The following is a 10,753-nucleotide window of genomic DNA, read 5'->3' as shown; positions in this document are numbered from 1 at the left end:
GAACGCATACAAGTAAATACATAAGGCTTAGAAAATATTTTACTTACATGGTCAAGGGGGTTCAAATGGAATTGGTTTTTTGTCATCTACACAAATAAACGGCATTACTTAAATTGAATATGACTTCATATAGTAAAAATTAAATAGTTACCAGCGTATATAAGGGAAACACATACAATTTTAACATCCGTATTTTTTTATTTACTTGATAAGGCAATACCATAACTTACCGGATCCACCTTAAGGATAGTCATCCTTTCCTATAAAAAAGATAAATTATATAATGCACATGCATATATTGCATATCTTCCATTTGTAATAAAGAACGAGTTTGTTGATTAAGGACAATACCAATAATAATGGTATGCACAGACAGATTATTCAGCTGCTATATGTTCATGTAGTCTTTAAGTAAATATTAATTAAGGACGGGTAAATGTTTGTCTTTGTAAAATATTTTGTTTATTATTTGTAGAATACACGGTCAGTGAGTTTTTTCTTTTAGATTTATATCGTGATTTGCTCTTAGTGACGGCTAAGGTTTGAAAACAGCTGAACATTAATATCCGTATTGTACGATTAGATAGTATACCCACTCTACCAATAAATGAAATAAAACCTCCGCAATTTTTGTCCTGGCAAGTCGCACTTCCATATATGCAGATGCACGTGTTGCAATCGTCTTTGAAGACAGCGCCATCTTTATAGACCTGCCCCTTGTACGTGCACGTTGAACCTTAAATACGTCATTCGTCTTGTGTACTTTTCTTTCATCTTTCTTACTTTTGTGTTTATCTTAAATCTACGTTAATATGGGTTTGTTACAAAGTTGCGTTTAAATGTCAGGCTAGTAGGCGTTTGTAGAAGTCAATTTTAAAGGTACAAATAGTTACACCGAATGAACGATATTGTCTCTATTTTCGGTAGAAATGAATACGATTCAACAATACAAACAATTTGATAACAGCTAAACACGTATTTAACATCTATTAGGCGCGATTGCACATACATTCGTGTTACACAAATCAAACGCCGTAAGTATAAAGAGTCCAGCCCAAAATGCACTGTCGAAGTGATTATATTATAGTATTAATATTTTAATTAGTTTAAACCTAATCATTTTGCATTTAAAGTACTTTCTATTATTTCAAACGCTCTCGAGTCCGTTTCCTGGGCCTAGAACCAAAACTTGGTATCTTTGGGGGAGATCTTAAGAACGCTCCCACAGTGGGGATCGAACCCGTAACCTTCCGGTCGCTAGGCGGACACCATATCCATTACACCACCGCGACCTCATGTATTGTTAATATTCTAATGTTTTAATATTTTAGTTTGGTGGTACAGATATAATAAACAGAGAAAACAGATGACTACTCATTTTTTTGTAATATACATTATCAGGATCGGTATAATTTGTTTTATATTCTAGGATCATATTGACATTAACAACGATAAGGCAGTATCCCGCTATTATATTTTTAGATTATTTGACTGAAATTACATAAACAGCTACATATTTAAACGTTATGTGCTGCTATCTGTTTTTTTTCATAACTGATTATTCATGATACTTGATGTTGAATCAATTTAATTTTAAAACATGCAAACCTTTTATGCTGTGATAACAATACACACATATTCTTATAAATTGTAGTAAGCAGGTCTATTTAATTAATTACCGGATCCACCCGACCCATACGATCCCCCGGAACCACTGGATCCACCAGATCCACCGTATTTATCGTCGGGATATGCATCGATTACTATACAAATAATACATAAATCATTAAAAAATGCAATAATTAAATAGTTCCATTTTTAATTTACACACTAGTATTTATGTTTACATCAAGTATACTTTCCAATACACAAAAATAACATCGTATTTATTTCCAAGAACCAAATGTTTTCTGCGATAGATTTTCAATAAAAACATAATGCGTTTTATTATATACATGTTTAGTTTTTAGTTATGTATATGCGTAAAAGCTATTTAATAGAGCATTTGGAACTTAAATTAAGTGCTTTTTTTCTGAAACACAAAGAGATTATCTAGATTGTTTTTATATTTTATGATTAGTTTAAAAATATTTTCAACACAACTGGATTGTGCTGGTTCTTCATAACAATGTGTCTCAGAAAGTTCAACTTACGTTCTTGTAGTTAAAAACAAATGATTAAATCAATTGCAATCAAAAAGCAATTTGATAGATGTTGTGGATCTTTACTTGATGCATAGTTTACATTTAAATGTTATGTTGTAAATATGTATTTACACGTGTATGATATATGACCAACTATGCGATCAATCAGTTTATTTTTTGACTTCCTTTCAACCGGTTTGAACAAGATTATTTTTTGGAAAAATGTTTCTTGTTATGTTGTTTGAATTGTCTTGTCTTGAACAAGCAATTGGTCACGTGCATTAAGCCAAAAGGTAACAAGATTATAACAAAAACGCGAGCTTTTCATCAACTTCATTGACTTTAGAAAAAGCTTTCGACCGCGTGTGTCATGATGACCTAAGGTAAGTTGTCAGAGGATTCAACATTGACTTAGGGCTTGTGCAAGCCATTTAAGAACTCTACGGAAACGCCAGCAGCGCAGTACTTCTCACGGACAGAATGGGGGGGGGGGGGCTTTCTTCAGGACATCAGTGGGCTTCCGTCAGAGTTTTCTGCTCTCTCATGTCCTGTTTAACCTTTGCCATTAGAAGAAAATGCAGGAGACTCTTCATGACCATCATACCTCTATCTCCATCGGTGGAAGACACATTCCCAATTTGAGTTTCGCTGATAAAATTGGCATCATGGATGGCACCAATAGTGAAATTCGAGATCTCACCAGTAGACTCTAGAAAGAGTCATATGCAGGAGCATACGGAATGGTGGTCAGCATTTAAGAACTCGAAGATCATAGTAAAGCGCACGACAAACAACAGCGCAGACTTCACCATGAACGGTGGGAAGCTAGAAGAAGAGACCAGCTTCAAGTACTTGGGCGCAATCCTGTCCAAGGATGGTATCAGTACCGCTGAGGTCCTATTATAATTGACTGGGCGACCGCATGGATGTCCCAATTGAGCGGGTTGTTGCAGTTTCATCAGCTTCGCCACCAAGTACAGGCTCTACAAGTCCCTCGTAGTCTCAATCCTACTTTACGGTTGCGTGGACACACGGACACAGAATGCAGGACAGGCATTTGAACATAACTGGCTTCGAAAACTGTCCAACAACTCGGAGCAGAAGCAATGAGTACGTTCGGAACATGACTAAAACACTTGTTGGTACACAAGAGTAATAACTGGCGACCGTCAAACGATGGAAGCTTGCTTGGTTTAGACACACCACAAGGCAATACTTTCTATGCAAGACTGTTCTCCAGGGCACGCTAGAGGAAGGTTGACGTCGAGGCCGTCAGAGGAAAAGCTAAATGGACAATTTTGGAGTGGAGACACCTTTCTATGGATGAATTACTCTCAGCAGCACACAACATACCTGATTGGAGGAGATTTCTGTATCAGCATCCCTAATTTTCCCCGACGACAAATCCGTTAAAAGGATTATGATGATGATGAGGCAATAACTAATTAATTAATTTGCCATTAGCCAATAACGTGTCTTGCTAACTAACGGCTTGTTTGGCGTTGCCAAAGGATTCATTTACACAGCGAGTATGACTGTCATCAACAACGATTACCGATAATAAGTTATGAGCAGCTTAAGTGCATGTATTTAACTTGATGTAAAACAATAATGAAGCAACAATATTATTTGTATTATATATAATGTATATTGCGACATGTTTCTTCTCAAAGCATTGTAAACAGAACATTTAATGGCCAATATGATTTATTTACAACGCTTTGTTCGCCATTTAAGAACTGTAAAGACCTAGTCTCGTCCCTGAGAACGATAGGTACATATTTGAAGATCGCGCCAAAACCACAGACATGGTTTACGAAGTATAAAACAGCGTTACATGTCGAACGAAGATATCAGTAATGTGTAAGGTATATTCAGCGTTTGTAACGCGTTTGTGATTTTGCTTCTTTGATATTGCCGTTCAACAGTTATTTTTATATAATTATTTTTCACACATACATATAATTGCTTATTGACGGTTCATATTGAGATTGGTATTGAGACACATGTCATCTGTACTAATTCAACGTCGTTTCTTGCTTGTCTAGTTGTTCACTTTACTTTCCCACTTGTGTATGAATAGATACAAAGGTTTACTAAGTATGATAATTACCAAGTTAATGACAAACTACCAGATAATATAAACGTTGTTTATCTCATCAGTAAAACAAAACAGACTAATCAGGCACGACAGTCAATTTCAACCTCGACTGCATTTATGTTTAGAAAAGAGTTTATTTGAGCGAAAAATGTCATGAATGCGAACAAAATGATTTACCTGGAACAATACTTAACGCACATATATTAAGGCCGATTATTTCAAAGCGAGACTCATATATGTTGAAAGCCTGTGTGTATGAATCGATTCATATAATATTGTGATGTATTTCTGCTTTTAATAATTTAGCATTTTAATAAATATTAATTATTTTAATTATGAACATATACACTTATTTGCGATTTATACGTAACGGTAACGAACGCATTCAAATAAATACATAAGGCTAAGACAATCTTTCACTTACATGGTCTATCGGGTACATATTGACCTGATTTTTTATCATGTACAAAAATAAAAGACATTACTTCAATTGAATATGACTACATGTAGTAAAAGTTAAATAGGTAAGAATGTTATTAAGGGAAACGCAGAAACTTTAAACATCCTTAATCTAGTTTAATGATGGAACGGTTAGTGTCAAATTATCAAATAATATAAACGCTGTTTAACTCATCAGTATAATGAAACAGACTAATCAGACTCGACAGACTATTTCCACCTCGACTGCATGTATGTTTAGAAGAGAGTATCTTTAAGCGAAACATTTCATAAATGCGGAGAAAATGATTTACCTGGAACAATACATACCGCACATTTATTAAGACCGATTATGTGAAAGCGAGGCTTATATATGTGGAAGCCTGTGTGTATGAATCGAAACATATAACATGGTGATGTATATTTGCATTTATTAATTTTGCATTTAAAAACATGTTAATATTTTTATTATGAACATGTACACTTTTTTGCGATTAATACGTAAAGGTAACGAACGCATACAAATAAAGACATAAGGCTAAGCAAATCTTTTACTTACATGGTCCATCGTAGTCATATGGACCTGGTTTCTTATCATCTACAAAAATAAACGCTATTACATAAATTAAATATGACTGCATATAGTTAAAGGTTAATAGTCTACACCGTATATAAGGGAAACGCAGACAATTTTAACATTCGTATTTTTTTATTTGCTTGATAAGGCAAACCATTACATTCCGGATCCACCTATAGGATAGTCATCCTTTCCTATAAAAAAGATACATAATATAATGCACATGCAAATATTGCATATCTTCCATTTGTAATAAAGAACGAATTTGTTGATTTAGGACAATACCAATAAAAATGCTATGCACAGAAAGATTATTCAGCTGCTATAGGTAGTCTTTAAGTAAACATTAATTAAGGACGGGTATATTTTTGTCTTCGTAAGATATGTTGTTTATTATTTGTTGAATACATGTGTCAGTGCATTTGGTCTTTTAGATTTATATCGTGATTTGCTCTTAACGACGGCTTAGGTTTGCAAACAGCTAAACATTAATATACGTGTTGTACGATTAGATAGTATACGAACTATACCAATCAATGCAATTAAACCTCCACACTCGTTGTCCTGGCAAGTCGCACTTCCGTAGATGCAGATGCACGTGTTGCAATCGTCTTTGAAGACAGCGCCATCTTTATAGACATGTCCCTTGTACGTGCACGTTGAACCTTAAATATGTCATTCGTGTGTGTACTTTTCTTTCATCTTTCTTATATATTTGTATCTTTTATATATAATCGTATCTCTACGGTAATATGGGTTTCATACAAAGTTGCTTTCATATTTAAGGCTAGTCGCCGTTTATAGAAGTCAATTTTAAAGGTACAAATAATTATACCGAATCAACGATAGGATCTCTATTTTCGGAAGAAATGAATACGATTTAACAATAATTTTTTTTGATAACACGTATTACAAATATACACATTCGTGTAATACAATTCAAATGTCTAAAGTATAAACAGTCTAACCCAAAATGCACTTTTTATGTGATTACATTCTAGTATCAATATTTTAATTGGGTCGTACAGATATAATAAACAGAGAAAACAGATGACTTATCATTTTGTGTAATATATCAGGATCGGTATGATTTGTTTTATTTTAGGCTCATATTGACATTAACAACAATAGGTATGTGACCCGCTATTATCTTGTTAGATAATGTGAATGATATTACATATACAGCTACATATTTAATCGTTATGTGCTGCTACTTTTTTTTCATGACTGATTATTCATGATAATTGATGTTGAATCCATTGAATGTTAAAACTAGAAATAGCAAACCTTTAATGCTGGGATAATTATACACACATATTTTTATAAATTGAAGTTAGCAGAACTAAGAAACTAATTACCTGATCCATCGGATCCACCCGATCCACCAGATCCACCCGATCCACCGAATCCACCCGATCCACTTGATCCACCCCATCCACCGGATCCACTAGATCCACCCGATCCTCCCGATCCACCCGATCCTTCCGATCCAGCCGATCCTCCCAATCCACCTGATCCACTAGATCCACCCCATCCACCTGATCCACTAGATCCACCCGATCCTCCCGATCCACCGGATCCACTAGATCCACCAGATCCGACCGATCCAACGTATTTTTCGTCAGGATATTTATCGTTTCCTATGCAAATAGTACATCAATGTAATAATGCAATAGTTCCATTGGCAAAGAACACGCTTGTATTTATACTTACATCACATTCAATATACTTGTCAATACACAAAAATAACATCATATTTATTTCCAAGAACCAAACGTTGTCTGCGATAGACTTTCAATAAAAAAAATAATGCGTTTTATTATAAACATGTTAAGTCATTAGTTATGCGTCAAAGCTATTTAATAGAGTATTTTGAACTGAAATTTAGTTCTTTTTTCTGAAACACATGAAGATTATCTCGATTTTTTTATATTTTATAATTAGTTTTAAAATATTTTCAACACAAATGGATTGTGATGATTCTTCATAACAATGTGTCTCAGAAAGTTCAACTTACGTTTTTTTAGTTAAAAACAAATGGTTAAATCAACTGCAATTGCAAAGCAATTTGATAGATGTTGTGGAAGTTTACTTGGTGCATAGGTTATATTACAAGGTTATGTGGTAAATAGTCATTTACACGTGTTAGATATATGACCAATTCTGCAATAAATTATTTTATTTTTCGAGTTCCTTTTTACCGGTTGGAACAAGATTATTTTTGAAAAATGTTTCTTGTTATGTTGTATGCATTGTCTAGTCTTGAACAAGCAATTGGTCACGGTCATTAAGCAAACAAGTACCAAGATTATAACACAAAATCTTGGTAATATTCTGGAGCTTAATTACGACAAAATATTCACTTGATAATTGAACCTATATTTTACAAATAAATCCATATACATGAACTTGATTTTGAAACAAAAACATTAAAATCCGAGCTGAAACTTGACTATTGCGCGTTTAAACGAGTGGAGTTTAGATCGCAAGAATATTTGGCCCATTTCGCATGTATCTAGACTATTGCAAAGTAAAGCGGTAAATTAATGTATACAATACAAACAACTCTTATGACTACTTTCCCCACACATCGTTCACGTTTTCCTGAGTGAGGGACTTGCTCGTCACATATGCCCGTGTAAGTGTTAGCAAATACGCATCGGAAAATCATAAAATCGGTACAACAAACAACCTCTGCACTTTGCGATCACAATCGTCAGTGCCTAATGATGACCCTTACCTTTAATACAGTAGTTATACCGAGATTGAAGTATACTTTGTTCAGCGGAAGTACCTTTACTGCGTTGCTCTGCGGTTGTTATACATTATCGATTGCAAGGCGGTAAACCCAATGTCCTTCATTAACATTATAGTTTTGTGCTGTATGTATTATCTTCTATTGAAACCACAGCTGATTCCGTGTCAATATTAAACGGTGAAAGTTCAGATCGACGTTTTACTCAGTGCAGCAAAAGTAATCTTAATATGCGGACTTTATGTATGTACCGTTGCAAGTTGTTTCTTTTTAATTTACGTCTTGCTTCGTATATGGTTTCTTAAATGTAATAACGGTTGATGACGTGTCATTACTCTACGGCTGGTGGACTGCTGTAATAATATTTTTTTCTTGATAATTTATCTGTGGTGATACATATCGCAATATTTGAAATCAATTTTATTTCGATAATATTAAAATACAAACATTATTTTTAAATACCTAGTTTGCATCGCGGACAACATTCCCCTGGCAGTGTATACTCGCCATTCAGACAGCCGATCAAAGGACATGCCACCCCGTCACAAGGATCAACCGGGCGATACTCAGGTGTGTCTGTAATACCAAAACAGTGGATGTTCTCAAACTTATATTTTACCATTTGATGCAATTTTAAAGATTCTACAAATGTTGAATTAGAACATATAAACGCATAAAGAAAATACTCGTATATACTTTATTATTGTAAATGCACCTTTAACAACGCTTCCTATAATGGACTTTTTAATAAATTTTAAGTTAATCGATATACCAGAAAACACCTTCCTCCATATAAGAAATATTTTAAGAAAAGTGAGATACTATGATGTAACTCGTGGTCCGATTTCAAGAACGTTTTATTTGAATATTATTATTCTTATTTCATTTTTAGGACCTCCGTCAGGAGCGATGAGGCCCCGTAACAACTTAAACAACAAATGTCTGTTCGCTGCTAAGTTGGATCCTTTCCTTCAATCGATTGAGCGTCGATCTGATTTATAACACATCTGGACGATTGTAGATCACGCCTTTATTGTATTACACGGGTGTTTACCCTTATTTTGAAGTTGACACATGCAGTGTTTTTGCAAATGTGTGTACGTGTGCCATCAAACAACAACAGATACAATGAACTTCAACTGCTGAATCATCATTGAGAAACATTTTCAAAACTTCATTGACTTCATTCAACATTGACGAAGGGCTTGTGCAAGCCATTTAAGAACCCTACGGAAACGCCAGCAGCGCAGTACTTCTCACGGACAGAATGAAAAGGGGGCTTTCTTCAGGACATCAGTGGGCTTCCGTCAGATTCTTCTGCTCTCTCCTGTCCTGTTATACCTTTACCATGAGAAGGAAATGCAGGAGACTCTCCATGACCATCATACCTCTATCTCCATCGGTGAAAGACACATCCCCAATTTGAGATTCGCTGATAACATTAACGTCATGGGTGGCACCAGTAGTGAACTTCAAGATCCCACCAACATACCCTATGAAAATGTCATATGCAGGAGCATACGGGATGGTGGTCAGCATTTGAGAAGTCGAAGATCATAGTAAATTGCACGACAAACAACAGCGCAGACCTGACCATGAACGACGGGAAGCTAGAAGAAGAGACCAGCTTCAAGTACTTGGGTGCAACCCTGTCCAAGGATGGTACCAGTACCGCTGAGGCCCGAATATATAATTGCTTTAGCGACCGCATCGATGTTCCGATTGAGCGGGTTGTTGACACGCAATTCCATCAGCTTCGCCACCAAGTACAGGCTCTACAAGTCCCTCGTAGTCTCAATCGTAATTTACGGCTGCGTGGACACTCGGACACAGAATGCAGGATACAGGCATTTGAACATAAATGTCTCCGAAAACTGTTCCACAAATCCTACACGGAGCAAAACCAACGAGTACGTTCGGAACATGACTAAAACATGACTTGTTGGTTCACAAGAGTAATAACTGGCGACCGTCAAACCATGGAAGCCTGCTTTGTTTGGACACGTCAAAAGGCAATACTTTCTATACACGACTGTTCTCCAGGGCACGCTAGAGGAAGGTCGACGTCGAGGCCGTCAGAAGAAACGCTGGATATATAATGTTTAAGAGTGGAGACACCTTTCCATGAATGAATAACTCACAAAAGCACACAAAAGACCTGATTGAAGGAGGATTTCTGTATCATCGTCCCTCATTTTCTCCGCAGCAAAACCGTTAAAGGGATAATGATGATGATGAGGCAATAAATAATTAATTAATAAACCATTTGTCAATAACGTGTTGTGTTAATTGACGGCTTGTTTGCCGTTGCCATATGATTCATTTGCACAGCGAGTATGACTTTCATCAAGAACGATTACCGATGATAAGTTATGAGCAGCTTAAGTACAAGTATTTCACTTGGTGTAAAACAATAATGAAGCAACATTATTTTTTGGATTATATAAAATGTATATTGTGACATTGTTTTTATCAAAGCATTGAAAACAAAACATGTACTGTGTCTAGCTGGTCCAGATGATTTATTTACAACGCTATGTTCGCCATGTAAGAACAGAATAGACCTAGTCTCGTCTCTGAGAACGATAGGTACATATTTGAAAATCGCGCCAAAAACACAGACAGGATTAAAGCGGTACCATGCAGCGTTAGAACGAAGATATCAGTCAAATGTAAGTATATCCAGCGTTCGTAACGCGTTTGTGATTTTGCCTCTCCCATATTGCCGTTCAACAATA

General features: G+C 35.6%; 1 long non-coding RNA gene across 1 annotated transcript; it reads right to left on the bottom strand.

Annotated features, from left to right (window-relative positions):
• Positions 1-230: 230 nt before the first annotated feature.
• LOC127841537 (uncharacterized) lies at positions 231-1,763 on the bottom strand. Its single transcript, XR_008031057.1, has 3 exons — positions 1,680-1,763; positions 620-736; positions 231-260 (listed from the first exon to the last, which is right to left on the bottom strand). It is a non-coding gene; the product is annotated as an uncharacterized LOC127841537 (long non-coding RNA).
• Positions 1,764-10,753: the final 8,990 nt, after the last annotated feature.

The sequence above is a fragment of the Dreissena polymorpha genome, chromosome 8, assembly GCF_020536995.1.
Source record: "Dreissena polymorpha isolate Duluth1 chromosome 8, UMN_Dpol_1.0, whole genome shotgun sequence".
Classification (NCBI taxonomy): Eukaryota; Metazoa; Mollusca; class Bivalvia; order Myida; family Dreissenidae; genus Dreissena; species Dreissena polymorpha.
This window is presented reverse-complemented; position numbering and strand designations above follow the sequence as displayed.